This window comes from Schistocerca gregaria, chromosome 10 (assembly GCF_023897955.1).
Source record: "Schistocerca gregaria isolate iqSchGreg1 chromosome 10, iqSchGreg1.2, whole genome shotgun sequence".
Lineage (NCBI taxonomy): Eukaryota > Metazoa > Arthropoda > Insecta > Orthoptera > Acrididae > Schistocerca > Schistocerca gregaria.
Window position 1 is genome coordinate 118872664 of NC_064929.1, and position 16879 is coordinate 118889542.

The window sequence follows — 16879 nt, forward strand, 5'->3', positions numbered from 1 at the left end:
GGACCTCTTACTTTAATCTTACGTGTTTTCAGAACTGGCAATTCCTCATTGGCATTACACTGCATGAATAAATTTTCTGAGATCGCAGTCAGTTCACTTCCGCTATCAATTACAATATTGACTGGGATATTCTTTACCATGGCCTTCACAATTGGTTGAATTTGAAAGGGTTCTGTTCTTCTTCTTCTTGCATCAACGAATCCTCCACTGAATCATACATGAGTCTTTTTAGGAATTTCCCTTCTGAATTCGAACTTTCTGTAGGATAATCTTCGACTGCTACTTCTCTCTCTTTTATTTCCTCTTCTCTGTTTCTTCCTTCATTTACGCTTTCTTCTGCATCCCCTACTTTTTCCTAATCCTCGTCTATCTTCTCCTTCTCCGTCGCTACTTCCACATAATCGCGTCTAAATGCACTAATTATCTCTTCATAACTTCCTTCATTATATACGTTTGGTTGTGTGCCCACTCGTAACTTATTTTCAACTTCTGTCGACTGCGCATTATCCTCATTGAATTCGCTTTCCCTGGTTTCCATCTCAAATAGCTCTGCAATACTCATTACTTCGTCCTTTCCTCCTACATTCGTTGTGCATGCCTCTGGTAATTCATCTTCCTCGTCAGTATTCTCCCAGTTAATTTCGTCCCAACACGATGTTGTTATTTTCTTGTCTTCGTTTTCATCTGGTCCCTGCGGATTTGTTTCTTCCTTCTTCTCTTCTCGTGATAAGATTTTTACTTCTCTGTTCAAGGTGCTGCAATTGTCCTGGGTCGGTGCGTCATTCTCTTTGGCATGGGCGCTTAGCTGTCAACTCGAACTTTTATTGGGGTTTGGTGGTCTTACCTCCACGTCTTCTATCTGTATTCGCTTTTCTTGTTCAGCTTGTTAATAGTGGTTTCTTTTTTGATAATTTGTCGGTCTATTGGTTCTCCAGTAGCCGTTCCGGTTGTCGTTATTCCCTCTGTAATAGTTGTTTCCGTTCCTGGGTGAATTATAGTTATTGCCATATTCTCTTCTAAATCCATAACCGGTTCTTTATTGAAATCTATAGTCGTTTCTTGGTGCGAAGTTATCACGTGGTTCGTAATTATTGTTTCTTCGTACTGTGTCTTGACGATTCCACTGCTTTTTGCTTTCGTTTTCACCTGCGCTTCGTCTTTTTCTTGCGTCATCTTCCGAAAATATGAACTCTACTTCCCTTAGAATACCTTTAAATGCTTCGACGTCATTGCCTCCGCGACCTACTAATGATTGCTGGTATTTAAATGGTAGCTTCATCGCGCATAATTTAATCAACTCTCCGTCACTGTATGGTACATCTAAGCATTGATTTTTGTTTGCCATTACTTCGAAAAATTTCACGGGACACTTTTCTCCTGAATTTTCAAAATATTGGTTCTGTAATAATCCGTACTTCACTCTGTTCTGTGCTTCACTGGACCAATATCGTGATAGAAACTTCTCTCTGAAATCTTCGTACGATCGGCATTTCGCTGCAACATTCTGCATAGTTTCTACGACTGTTCCTGACATGTGTGCACATATAAAGTCTAATTTGTGTGCTAGCGTCCAGTGTTCTGGTAATCCTACTCGGAATTGATCAATAAAAGTTCGTGGATGTAATGAGTTTCCTTCTCGAAAGTGTTGAAATTTTCTGACTGTGAGGAAATGATCGTTGTCGTACTTCCATATGAAATTCGCGATTCTTCGCCACTTTTGTTTCTGATCATTTCTCTCGTCGTTCTTTCCTGTTGTGGTAGATCCATTGGATATTGTCCACTGTAACTTTCGCGTAGCCGCGGTGCAGGCTGTCTGATTGCACGTATGTTACTTTCCGCCTGTGATTGGAATCGCAAATGCGTAATATCTTCGTTAATTACTTGTTTTTCCGGTGCTGTTACAGATACAGATGTGGTTGCAGACTCTGTGCTTGTTCGACCTTGTTCACTACGCTCTTCAATGGTTTGCAATAACTCTGATCGCAATTTCTGAAATTGTCGCTTCGTCTGCGCTTCTATTTTGACTATGCGGTTGTCATATCTTTTCAGCGCTGCTTTTGTGATACGTTTGTGTAACACACTGTTTTCAACAATTTCACGCGCTGTACCTGCTGCTTGTCTAGTAATTTCGTTTATCTGTTTCTTTAGTTTCTTGACTTCTCCCTGGGTGTTGTTACGTAATGTTTTGATCTCGTTCTGAATGTCATTACTCAATGTTTGTACGTCCACTTTTACCTTGTCAATGTCTGTTCTCAATTGATTGTAACCTGTTATTAAGTTTCCTATCACTTCTCGAGATTCTTTTGCCTCGTCTTCAACATGACTTAGGTGTAACTGAATTTTTTTGTTTTGTTCTTTAATCTCACGCATTTGTCTCGTAGTTTCTGCATTCTGAATTTGAATTTGGTTCGCTATGTCTTTATTTTGCATTGTCATGGTTTCCGTAATTAATTGTAATAATTCTGCCAAATTGGTGGGTCCTATTGCGTTTTCTTCCGACGTCCTACGGTTTGTGTTTTCGCCCAAGTGTTGGTTCGCAACCGATTGCATTGATCTCTGCTGTGACACGTTTCTGCTCGCATTCCTTGTACGCTGTGGTGAGGGAGCTCTGATTACTTGTACTGTGGGTTCTACGTATTCAAGACGCAAGTTAGAATCCTCATCGACTGTCTCTCTACTTTCCTGCTCCTCTGTCGTATGCTGACCTAGGTTTTCTATGCCTCGACGTACATTATCCTCGTTATGGTGCGTTATATGTCCTATTTCTCGCGATACTGCATCGTCTGTTGTACTGTCCTCTATTCTCTGTCCATTTTCATGCTGGTTCTCTACCTCAATTCGGTCAAGGTCTCGATTTGCCATTGCTTATCTTTCCGAATCCCTTATTTTCTATTTTAAAAGCAATTCACGCGCCCTACTTCGCGTCAAAATGCGCTCATACGATCTCACGCGTTTCATAAATTTTTTGTTCACACGACTTGACACTACCAAGACTGACAATCCATTCACTTACTTGTTGGGTCAGAACCAACTTGTCAACGATGTATCCGCCACCTGCGCGCTTGCATTGGAGAGAAAACTTAATTCTAACAATATTAAAATTCATAACATAATTATGCTATTGTCTCTGATAGGATTCTCACTTTTTCTTGAATACTTTTACTATCTATTGCTGCAGCTACTGTTTTCGACTATTTATCACTTTAGGAAACAAATTTTTTTTTACAAAAAAATTTTTCAGCAAGTATTTTTCTGACCTAGTTAGGCATGTGGTCGACCTTCAATCATGGTATTTTTACCATCCTGACAGGGTCGCCATTTTCTAAACATTCATGGTGGTGTCTGTTTGTTCTATATCGTGTCTCCCTACCACTTTCGCTCAACGACGCTCTGAGCGTGTTTTTTTAGGGAATTAACTAGTTTGAACCTGGGACCTGTTGCTGGTAAGGAGACGACAGACCACACATGGCATGTAGAATTCAGAAGAGTTCAGTGAGACTAGCGATGATATAATCAAATACTAAATGATCTCAGCGTCAGCTCCACTGCACTCCCTGTAAAAGAATCTTAATACTAACTAAATGTAGTGGAAAGGGTTCAAGGCTTTCCTATTTTTATTTAGCTGGTAAAATAACGTCGAAAAAGCAGTTAAGTTTACCATTGGAAATTTTATTCTACTCACAAAAAAACCTTTATAAATTGCACTATTGATAAAAGGAAATGTTTTAATACAGGATGGTAAAAACCAACTGCGTTCAACAAAAATGTGAACGAATATTCCCTAAATGGGTTTCCAAGTTCTACAATCGATCGAAGGATGACCTATGCCATATCACATCTATAATCTAGGTTTAAATTAAGTTTCACAAAAGAGAAAACTATCAAAATGGTCTACAGTGACCCTCAATTATCTTCAATTACTTATCTAACTTGTCGTAAATTACAGTGGCTGATGTGGCTTCTCAATAACTATATAAAAGAAAAATCATCGCGTTTCAGATCTGTTCTTCAAGTTGCAAATGTGAACACCATGAGTTTTAATTAACGATCGACACTAGTATTACGCAAAAAGAGGGTGTAACAGATGAGACTTCTGCAGTTCTGAGTGAAGCCTTATGCCCTCATAAATGCGGCATCGCGTGCGTTCATTACCTTGTCGGTGTCTAAGCAGCGTCAGGGCGGCAGCCTCCGGCGCAGCAGCCATCCAGCCAGCCGTCTCGGAACTAACTCTCTCCTAACTTCTCCTTACTACAATTTTACCGAAGTTAATTTAAAAAAAACTATCTGGCTATGTTATCTACTGACCAATCAGGGTCTCAATGTTAACCTTAAGCTCCGCCTACAAAAATTCTGTCTATCCAATGAGAAACGTTATAGTTTTCGTGGTGGGGCAATGTTTTTAAAGTTTGCAACGTAACAGAGACGCTAAAAAATCTCACGCTAAAACCTGCAGCTAGTGTGGTCCTTTTAGCGTTATCGTAAGATCTATACTGCTCTTCTGGAGGGCTCTATCTTTTAACATGGGCTGGGGAGTGATCCTAATGTAACAGACACGCGAAAAAGTCTCACGCTAAAACTTGTGGGTGGTAGTGACCCTTTTTGTGTTATCGTAAGATCTATACTGCTTTTCTGGAGGGCTCTAGCTTTTAACATGGGCTGGGGGTGATCCTTGACGTACCTGAGACGCGAAAAAGCCTCACGCTAAAACGTGCGGGTTGTATAGCTGTACAGGTAGGCTCGCGGCGTGGGTGCCCAGCCCCTCCCTTATCTAGCTTAACACGGTTCTGCTCTCGGTTTCTGTCCTCGCTTCTCCCTTCGGAACTGCGTCTGCCTCACGGTGGGAAGGTACAACATGCATTTAGGCATTATTGTGTGACTCTGTGGTATTCCATTTGCTCACTCGTTACTCGTATTACTTTGGTTAATTTAATGTCACGATTTATTCCGAGCTATGTGACATACTAGTAGATTTGCTTATCATGTCAGGGTTTTCATGTAAGGTGTTGGATTTGCCTGACACCTTACAACTTTTCGGTTATATTTCGCATCTGGAACATCTCTCTCCTTGGTTCAGCAGTAGTCAGCCAGCAAATCAGAACTCCACCTCTTTGTCCAGTGTAGAAATTTGTTGATGGATACGCTCTCCGTGTTCATCGCTGACAGCCCCAAGATTTTCCGTTGTTTTTACAATAGTACAGAAGAACAGCCACTGTCACTATAATTTTCTGCTTTATGGTTTCCAACGAAATTGCAGCATACATTTTTGAAAGACTGCCGGTTGCTTTCTTTCCAGAGGATTTAACAGATCTTCAAAATGTTCACCAACCATTAATGATCATATTCGTGATCCTACAAAAATAGCCCTTTCGGTTTAGCATCACTGATTTTGGGTAATTTCGATTTCATAGACAAGAATCCATCACAAAGTTTATCCATAGCTTCGACGGAATTTTTCGTTACTCCTAATTTAATGTGCAATGGAGGTAAAGATATTTTTTCAGGATTCAGTAAGGGGACATGTGATACATCATTCTGAAGATTCACTTTCAGGTCATGATTTTCTAACGTAATGACACTTCTTATCCCTTCGTTCCGAATAGTACAAGAAACAGCAAAAATTTGGTGAACCCATGTTGCAAATCAACCAATAAAACAATGATCTTTATATCACCACATATATTCCATTCATATTTTCATAATGGATTTTTCCAAAACAAGTTTCATGCAGTATGCATTACAGGTATTGATGAAAGGTCATTGACAACATGTAGCAGCAAGCCTTCAAACTAAGTGTATGAACAATTACCACTCATTTCGCCAGTGATTACACCCAGGAGTTACCATAACAGAACAACTATCATTGCGAAACAGAATATCATTTTCTTCAGTGAAGCACTCTTTGAAACCACAATGGTCGTAGCGATAACTACATATTTGTACATCGTCTCGGAGTAGCTTCCAGCCTTTGAATTTGGAAATTAGAACTTCAGCTTGCTGTTTGGACAGGTTTCGGTCCATCATCAGGTCATGATGATCTTGTTGGCTCCTACAGTATGGTTCTGATGAAAAGCTGCTGCCTTCATATGTAGGATCATTTTTATGTTCACCTGAATGTTTTCAGTTTGAGGTATGTCAAAATCAGAGTTATAGATTAAGGTCGTATCTGCATACGCTAGTACAGTGAACTCTTCATTGTGAAGGACAGGCCTCGTTATAGATGGTAGATTCGGATAGCTAACTGTATGTTTTTGATGTGACTGCTTTAACATTTGTTAAACAAAAATAACAGTCCGTTAGATGATCCGTCGCTTTCCTCCAAATCATGGGAACTGCAATTAGCATATTAGCCACTTTTGGACACATAGGCTCTGGGAGAACAATTCATAAGCTTACATTAATTATCCATCTATCAGCTTCCAGAATAAATAAGCCGGCCGCGGTGGTCTCGCGGTTCTAGGCACTCAGTCCGGAACCGCGCGACTGTTACGGCCGCAGGTTCGAATCCTGCTTCGGGAATGGATGTGTGTGATGTCCTTAGGTTAGTTAGGTTTAAGTAGTTCTAAGTTCTAGGGGACTGATGACCACAGGTGTTAAGTCCCATAGTGCTCAGAGCCATTTGAACCATTTTGAACCAGAATAAATGAAATATTTGCTACACGTGTTTACTGACATTATGTGCAGTATTACCGATGTACTGTCCTCTTTCACACCTACCCGAAACACAGCATGCATTTGGGTGCAGCTCTTATCCAGTCAAAGTAAAGTTCATAATACTCTTTCACAAGTCGCATGAAACGTGTGGTTCCTGAAGAGGGGCAGCAGCCTTTTCAGTAGTTGCAGGGGCAACAGTCTGGATGATTGACTGATCTGGCCTTGAACAATAACCAAAACGGCCTTGCTGTGCTGGTACTGCAAACGGCTGAAAGCAAGGGGAAACTACGGCCGTAATTTTTCCCGAGGCCATGCAGATTTACTGTATGATTAAATGATGATGGCGTCCTTTTGCGTAAAACATTCCAGAGGTAAAATAGTCCCCCATTCGGATCTCCGGGCGGGGCCTACTCAAGAGGATGTGGTTATCAGGAGAGAGAAAACTGGCGTTCTACGGATCGGAGCGTGGAATGTCAGATCCCTTAAACGGGCAGGCAGCTTAGAAAATTTGAAAAGGGGAATGGACAGGTTAAATTTAGATATAGTGGGAATTAGTGAAGTTCTGTGGCAGGAGGAACAAAGTTTAATAATGAATAGGAAAATAGGAATGCGGGTAAGCTACTACAAACAGCATAGTGAACGCATTATTGTGGCCAAGATAGATACGAAGCCGACACCTACTACAGTAGCACAAGTTTATGTGCCAACTAGATCTGCAGCTGACTAAGAAATTGAAGAAATGTATGACGAAATAAAAGAAATTATTCAGATAGTGAAGGGTGACGAAAATTTAATAGTCATGGGTAACTGGAACTCGGTAGTAGGAAAAGGGAGAGAAGGATACGTAGTAGGTGAATATGGATTGGGGCTAAGAAATGAAAGAGGAAGCCGCCTGGTAGAATTTTGCACAGAGGACAACTTAATCGTACCTAAAACTTAGTTCAAGAATCATAAAAAAAGGATGTATACATTGAAGAAGCCTGGAGATACTGACAGGTTTCAGATAGATTATATAATGGTAAGACAGAGATTTAGGAACCAGGTTTTAAATTGTAAGACATTTCCAGGGGCAGATGTGGACTCTCTATTGGTTATGACTTGTAGATTAAAACTGAAGAAACTGCAAAAAGGTGGGAACTTAAGAAGATGGAACCTGGACAAACTAAAAAGAACCAGAGATTGTACAGAGTTTCAGGGAGAGCATAAGAGAACAATTGACAGGGATTGGGGAAAGAAATACAGTACAAGAAGAATGGGTAGCTTTGAGGGATGAAGTAGTGAAGGCGGCAGAGGATAAAGTAGGTAAAAAGACGAGGGCTAGTATAAATCATTGGGTAACAGAAGAAATATTGCATTTAACTGATGAAAGGAGAAAATACAAAAATGCAGTAAATGAAGCAGGCAAAAAGGAATACAGACGTCTCAAAAATGAGATCAACAGGAAGTGCAAAATGGCTAAGCAGGGATGGCTAGAGGACAAATGTAAGGATGTAGAGGCTTATCTCACTAGGGGTAAAATAGATACTGCCTACAGGATAATTAAAGAGACTTTTGGAGATAAGAGAACCACTTGTATGAACATCAAGAGCTCAGATGGAAACCCAATTCTAAGCAAAGAAGGGAAAGCAGAAAGGTGGAAGGAGTATATAGAGGGTCTACACAAGGGCGATATACTTGAGGACAATATTATGGAAATGGAAGAGGATGTAGATGAAGATGAAATGGGAGATACGATACTGCGTGTAGAGTTTGACAGAGCGCTGAAAGACCTGAGTCGAAACAAGGCCCCCGGAGTAGACAACATTCCATTGGAACTACTGACGGCCTTGGGAGAGCCAGTCCTGACAAAACTCTACCATCTGGTGAGCAAGATGTACGAAACAGGCGAAATACCCTCAGACTTCAAGAAGAATATAATAATTCCAATCCCTAAGAAAGCAGGTGTTGACAGATGTGAAAATTACCGGACCATCAGTTTAATAAAGGACGGCTGCAAAATACTAACGCGAATTCTTTACAGACGAATGGAAAAACTGGTAGAAGCTGACCTCGGGGAAGATCAGTTTGGATTCCGTAGAAATGTTGGAACACGTGAGGCAATACTGACCCTACGACTTATCTTAGAAGGTAGATAAAGGAAGGGCAAACCTACGTTTCTAGCATTTGTAGACTTAGAGAAAGCTTTTGACAATGTTGACTGGAATACTCTCTTTCAAATTATGAAGGTGGCAGGGGTAAAATACAGGGAGCGAAAGGCTATTTTCAATTTGTACAGAAACCAGATGGCAGTTATTAGAGTCGAGGGACATGAAAGGGGAAGCAAAAGTGGTTGGGAAGGGAGTGAGACAGGGTTGTAGCCTCTCCCCGATGTTATTCAATCTGTATATTGAGTAAGCAGTGAAGGAAACAAAAGAAAAATTCGGAGTAGGTATTAAAATCAAGGGAGAAGAAATAAAAACTTTGAGGTTCGGCGATGACATTGTAATTCTGTCAGAGACAGCAAAGGACATGGAAGAGCAGTTGAACGGAATTGATAGGGTCTTGAAAGGAGGATATAAGATGAACATCAACAAAAGCAAAACGAGGATAATGGGATGTGGTCGAATTAAGTTGGGTGATACTTAGGGAATTAGATTAGGAAACGATACACTTAAAGTAGTAAAGCAGTTTTGCTATTTGGGGAGCAAAATAACTGATGATGGTCGAAATAGAGAGGAGAGGATATAAAATGTAGACTGGCAATGGCAAGAAAAGCGTTTCTGAAGAAGAGAAATTTGTTAACATCGAGTATAGATTTAAGGAAGTCGTTTCTGAAAGTATTTGTATGGAGTGTAGCCATGTATGGAAGTGAAACATGGACGATAAATAGTTTATACAAGAAGAGAATAGAAGCTTCCGAAATGTGGTGCTACAGAAGACTGCTGAAGATTAGATGGGTAGATCACATAACTAATGAGGAAGTATTGAATAGGATTGGGGAGAAGAGGAGTTGGTGGCACAACTTGACTAGAAGAAGGGATCGATTGGTAGGATATGTTCTGAGGCATCAAGGGATCACCAATTTAGTATTGGAGGGCAGCGTGGAGGATAAAAATCGTAGCGGGGGACCAAGAGATGAATACACTAAGCAGATTCAGAAGGATGTAGGCTGCAGTAAGTACTGGGAGATGAAGAAGCTTGCACGGTATAGAGTAGCAAGGAGAGCTGCATCATACCAGTCTCAGGACTTAAGACAACAACAACAACAACAACAAGATCATTTTCTTTAACGTTGTTGTTGTTGTTGTGGTCTTCAGTCTGCAACACAGACATCTTTTGAAGATGAAATGCTTAGATTACGTGAAATTATTTGCGTGTTGGAAAATCGTGTGAAATGTAAAAACGTGCAAATCATTAGACTTCGTACAAAATTTCTGCTTGTAGGAGCAAGAGAAGAAATAAAAAAGTGATGAAACTGGCTCATTTGGGCTGCTAAAGTGTTAGGACTGACTCATTCGTTTAATTTTATTTTCGTTAAATGTGTAAATGGAATATAATATAGTTTTAAAACAGTCATGCTTTTTATTGAGTTATCCTCATACCACAAAGAATAAGATGGAAATTGTATTTCTGAAAGCAGGCTTCCTACAAAGCAGAACGTAATGAAAAGTGCTGTGCGCTTCATTTTTACTCAAGGAAGATCGTCTATTTACATCATATGTGGGATATGCAGTGTGTATTCTCTTACTTTCAGTGGAATAAGTGCGATTGTATGCTACTTCTTAATTATTTCTTCAAGAATATGTTACAGCTTATGTCACTTCATTCAATAGTTCGTGCTCTGTTTACTTATATTTCACGATCATTTATGTCCCTCGCTGTTCTCCTAGCACTTGTGACGCAAAAATATACTAACTATTTTGTAAATTACGTACAAAACGAATTGAAAACAAACATTATTTTTACGTCGAATCTGCCGTCAGAGGAAGGCGAGCTTTCTGGCCGCTAGAGGCGCTAGTGTCACTTGAACTGTCAAATGGTAACAACTTTCACAGCAGTGAGGGTCGCGACTGTATATATTAGACTGTGAATACAAACTTTTTGAATGCCGCGCTGGGTATCTGCGCGGTCTCGGGCGCCTTGCCACGGTTCGTGCGGCTCCCCCCGTCGGAGATTCAAGTCCTCCCTCGGGCACCGGTGTGTATGTTGTCCCTAGCCTAAGTTAGTCTGAGTTACATTAAGTAGTGTGTAAGCCTAGGGAAATATACTAACGCTAAATCACAGTAAGACTCACTTTTTACACTTCATAACAGACAATTCAACAAAACCTGATGTTTTAGTTTCACAGAACGGAAAATTGAACAGCTCAAATTTCTAGGTGTTCAAATAGATAGTAAGCTGTCATGGAAACCCACATTCAGGATCTTGTAATATGCATCTTAAAGCCGACACGTTTTTGCACATCCACTATATGAGCGCTGTTTAATTATGTGGAAACTTCAACACACACCATTCTCTGTTTACGGCAGCGCACACGTTCAACCTTTACAAAACATACTCCATCTTCACGTAACTAGCAGAAAGTATTATTTTAAAGATGTTAGAATAGTTAAAATGTGAAGTAACAGATGCAGTGTGGAGTGTATGGGCACAACAAAATATGTTTTACTCCAGCGATAAAATTATTTTACAAGTCGAAAAGAGAAGCAATATTGTGTACAATAAATTCCAGTATGGCATCCTATTGAATGGCTACGACTACACAAGCAAGTATTTTAAACAGAGAATGGAAGGTTTAGGGTGTGAACAATGTAATCAGATGTAACGTGTGTTCCACTGTGAGCAGATAACGTATTTGTACATTCGACGCAACTAGCACTGAACATGGACATTAGATGACCAACACAAGACGACAATAAAATATATTTTTTTTCCTTTTCGTCTTTACTACTATAAGGCCTTAAAACAATTGGTTTCGTTACTCAGCTCAGTCTGAAACACATTTTGTAAAAGCTAAGTGCGTGTGATGCCATAAACATAGAATGGTGTGTGTTAAAGCAATATCCAGACAGTTTAACAGCGTTCATATAGTGGATATACAAAAATGTGTTAACTTCAAAATTGATAACACACACACAGGACAAATTTGTTGCACAAGTTTATCCTTATGTAATGTGTGGTGTGCCTACTGTAAGACCTTCGATACTCACACCATCAGATTATTTGACTTGTCGCTCTAACGAAGTAGGCCAGTGTCAGCAATATGTCTCGTGGTCTTACCGTGGCGTGTTTATCTTCTGCCGTTAGGTCAGACGATAGAAATGCCACTTGCACGCTTAGAGTTGCAGATTGACGGTGACCAACTCTAAACAGAACTTGATTAATTTTCATAGACATTTATTAAAATAATAACAAGCATAAACCTTACTTAACTTGATTCTGGATCCTATTTACAATTGACAATCTGAAGTTCCTTTGGCCGTGGTACGTTACTCTTATTCTCATATATCTCTGATACTTGACTAAGTGTCTAGTCATTACTTTCATGGCTACGTAGAGGAATATGATAATCTTCTTAGGTGCTGACTGAAACTTGACTATAGACTGGTGCAGACAAATGCAGACTTGTAACGAGTAATGCAGACTGACTAATCGGAGGTCTGTACACTCATTATAATACCTCGCGCGTTCAGGTATCACTGTGCGAGTGTGATACGGGAGGAGAAAAGGTTCTATGTTAGCAGCAATCTCATTGGCTTCATTACATATTAATACGCGGATCGTCGGAAGCAGAATTTGGTCTGTCTCTATGGCAGCACCATCTCGTAGTGTGGAGACGGATGAGTGCTGCGCCTGCGCTGTTGTGCTTTGCGGGCCGCGTTCTAGTAGGAAAGTTGTGTACGCGGTGACTACGCGGAACTATGTACACAACATAATGTTTTATTAACTTTTATCCATTCCATGACTGTTGCTTTGAGGGTGATAAAGAAAAACAGGATCTCTCCTAAGTGCACTGAATTGTAAACTAAAAGCTTGCTGTTATCTTAATGCAGGAAACCAGTAATAAGTACAAACCGAAGGTCCAGGAAGAAAGCAAGCGCCTTTTGAGTAATTTGAAAGTTAATTGGTAGTAAAGCTGAAGGCAATAACGATGTGATTTAAATCAACTGTCCAAATTATACATGTGGATGGCTTTTCTTTAAATGATAACCCTTAAAATTAATATACCATGTGATCAAAAAGTCAATATAAATTTCAAAACTTAATAAACCATGGAATAATGTAGATAGAGAGGTAAAAATTGACACACATGCTTGGAATGACATGACGTTTTATTAGAACAAGGTAGAGCCCTCCATAAAAGCAGTATAGATCTTACGATAACACAAAAGGGCCACTACCACCCGCAAGTTTTAGCGTGAGACTCTTTCGCGTGTCTGTTACATTAGGACAATCCTCCAGCCCATGTTAAAAGATAGAGCCCTCCAGAAGAACAGTATAGATCTCACGATAACGCTAAAAAGACCACACTAGATGCAGGTTTTAGCGTGAGACTTTTTATCGTCTCTGTTACGTTGCAAACTTTAAAAAACATTGCCCCACCACGAAAAGTATAACTTTCTCATTGGATAGACAGAATTTTTGTAGGCGGAGCTTAAGGTTAACATTGAGACCCTGATTGGTCAGTAGATAACATAGCCAGATAGTTTTTTTTAAATTAACTTCGGTAAAATTGTAGTAAGGAGAAGTTAGGAGAGAGTTAGTTCCGAGACGGCTGGCTGGATGGCTGCTGCGCCGGAGGCTGCCGCCCTGACGCTGCTTAGACACCGACAAGGTAATGAACGCACGCGATGCCGCATTTATGAGGGCATAAGGCTTCACTCAGAACTGCAGAAGTCTCATCTGTTACACCCTCTTTTTGCGTAATACTAGTGTCGATCGTTAATTAAAACTCATGGTGTTCACATTTGCAACTTGAAGAACAGATCTGAAACGCGATGATTTTTCTTTTATATAGTTATTGAGAAGCCACATCAGCCACTGTAATTTACGACAAGTTAGATAAGTAATTGAAGATAATTGAGGGTCACTGTAGACCATTTTGATAGTTTTCTCTTTTGTGAAACTTAATTTAAACCTAGATTATAGATGTGATATGGCATAGGTCATCCTTCGATCGATTGTAGAACTTGGAAACCCATTTAGGGAATATTCGTTCACATTTTTGTTGAACGCAGTTGGTTTTTACCATCCTGTATTAAAACATTTCCTTTTATCAATAGTGCAATTTATAAACGATGTTTTGTGAGTAGAATAAAATTTCCAGTGGTAAACTTAACTGTTTTTTCGACGTTATTTTACCAGCTAACTAAAAATAGGAAAGCCTTGAACCCTTTCCACTAAATTTAGTTAGTATTAAGATTCTTTTACAGGGAGTGCAGTGGAGCTGACGCTGAGATCATTTAGTATTTGATTATATCATCGCTAGTCTCGCTGAACTCTTCTGAATTCTACATGTCATGTGTGGTCTGGCGTCTCCTTACCAGCAACAGGTCCCAGGTTCAAACTAGTTAATTCCCTTAAAAACATGCTCAGAGCGTCGTTGCACGAAAGTGGTAGGGAGACACGATATAGAACAAACAGACACCACCATGAATGTTTAGAGGGGAATGTGCTAGTTCAGCGTTAATATCCTATCGCCATAGGAAGGGGATTCGAACGGGTGAAGGTCCGTTGACAAATGCAGCTGTGGCGAGAATGATTTCGAAGTTCGAAGCCACGAGTTGTTTAGACGATAAACCCCGTAGTGGCCGACCGAGCACAAGGCGTAATGCTGCTGAGACAGTTCAGGAAGAAATGGAGACTGTAGCGGGTTCGTCTATGCACGGGGAAGTCAGCGCTCGTGCAGTCGCACGTCGCACCGGAATTCCTTACACTACTGTTTGGTTGGCACTGACGTGTACCCTCCGATGCTATCCGTACAAAATCCATCGGCATCGTGAACTGTTACCTGGCGATTTAGTGAAGCGGATTGCATTTGCGGTGTGGACGTTTCAAAAGATGGCGAAAGATGACCATTGGCTGAGTAACGTGTTGTGGACCGACGAAGCTAATTTCACGCTCCGAGGGTCTGTCAGCGGCCACAACTGCAGAATATAGGCTACCGAAAATCCTAGAACTGTCGTGGAAACTCCACCGCACGGAAAGTCACGGTATGGGTTGGATATACCACATCTAACGTTATCGGGCCTTTTTTCTTCGAGGAAATGCGTGATTTTGGTTTCGTAACTGCTACCGTGACGGGTGAGAGGTACCCCAATATGCTACAGAATCGCATCATTCCCAGCCTGGCTGATAAACACCTGCTGGAACGTACGATGTTTATGCCCCCATATTCCTAGACGCGTGAAAGATCTCTTGCGCGCGTCGTTTGGCGATGATCGTGTGCTCAGCCGCTACTTTCGTCATGCTTGTCCTCCCAGGTCCCCAGACCTCAGTCCGTGCGATTATTGGCTTTGGGGTTGCCTGAAGTCGCAAGTGTATCGTGATCGACCGACATCTCTAAGGATGCTGAAAGGCAACATCCGACGCCAATGCCTCACCATAACTCCGGACATGGTTTACAGTGCTGTTCTCGACTACAGCTATTGTTAAGGAATGATGGTGGACATATTGAGCATTTCCTGTAAAGAACGTCATCTTTGCTTTGTCTTACTTTGTTATGTTAATTATTGCTATTCTGATCAGATGAAGCGCCATCTGTCGGACATTTTGTGAACATTAGTATTTTTTTGGTTCTAATAAAACACCATCTCATTCCAAGCATGTGTGTCAATTTGTACCTCTCTATCTACATTATTCCATGATTTATTCAGTTTTCAAATTTATACTGACTTTTTGATCACCCGGTACTACAGCCATAGAGCTCTTTTCATATCAAAATTTTACAAGATGTTTAACCCATTAAGTCCCAAATTAATTTTTTTAAATTGAGTTTTTTATTCCTTAGTTATAATGTAGATAGTGTATGAACCACACTAAGTACAAAAATAGCCAAGGAATATTTATGCATGCTGATATAATGGCCGTCCTCAAAATAGGACACTGGGATCTAACAGTATAGTATAGCATACTAAACTGCATTTTAGTGTCAACTATTTATTTCTTGTAGAATGGTACAATCCACTTCACACACAGTGTTACACGGCATTTATCACAATATGTTTTTGGTTTCCCGTTGCACTTAGCTCTTCCAAATCTTCTTTGCGTGCTTCTTTTGTCAATAACATGACCAATTCCATCAAACCTGATGTCTGGTATCACTCTCAACTGACTTGATGGGTATTCCATTGGACGTCCAATATTCGGTCTTGCAGTGTCCAATTTCAGGTAAGTAACTGTAACAGCACGTCTGAAATCCAGTAAATCCTGTGCGTTTTTCCCCTAGTCTGTAGTAGAGTCAGGCATTTACGAGGGCCATTTCCAGCAAACGTGTAATATGACCCAGTACCATTTTTCCCTCTAATTACCATCACGTATTTTCCAACTAACCAGTCATGGTCAACACCTCCCATGTACGCGTTATACGACTTCAAAACGGCAGGTTGTTGCACTTTTGTCTTCTTACTTGCTTGTCTACTGTACCGCGTAGCTGCTCCCAGAGGTCCAACTTTGTCAAAATTTGTACCAATTGTAACGCATCTCTTGTCGTGGCCATTGCACAAATAAGACTTCACCATTCCTGTCGAACTGGCAGTCATAGTTCCCTCGGACTGTCTTTTTCAGTTCGTTGCTGCTCAGTAGTGGACAGTCACCGACTTGATTCTCTCTGACAGTCCCAGATTCTCGAAAACCCAAATTTCTCAGATGAGTCAGAAGATCTCTATTAGTGAAGAAATTGTCAAAGTACACACAATGATTCTCGGGTTTTTCAATGCAGTCCAACATGCTTAGGACTACTCTTGATCCCACTAGTAGGTCATCCCTTGCAGTATCTTCTGGATCCTTTCCACAGTATAAATAAAATTTGAAACAGTAGCCACTTGCTCCACAAAGAGACCACAACTTATAGCCAGATCTAATAGGCTTGCGTCGGATAAACTGTATTATTTACTAATGGGTAACATATTCATAAATATACTTACATAACGCACTGTAAATTTCAAAGTAACTTCATATCCTGTAATTTATATATAAAAGAGGGGTCATTACTTATCTCAGCAACAAAATCTGTTAAAATTACCACGTT

The 16879-nt window shown here is 40.4% G+C and overlaps 1 protein-coding gene across 4 annotated transcripts in view; it reads left to right on the forward strand.

Moving 5' to 3' along the window:
* Nucleotides 1-16879, forward strand: part of LOC126293454 (uncharacterized) — a 146291-nt gene that overhangs the window by 128467 nt on the left and 945 nt on the right. The gene's annotated exons all lie outside the window — the stretch shown is intronic.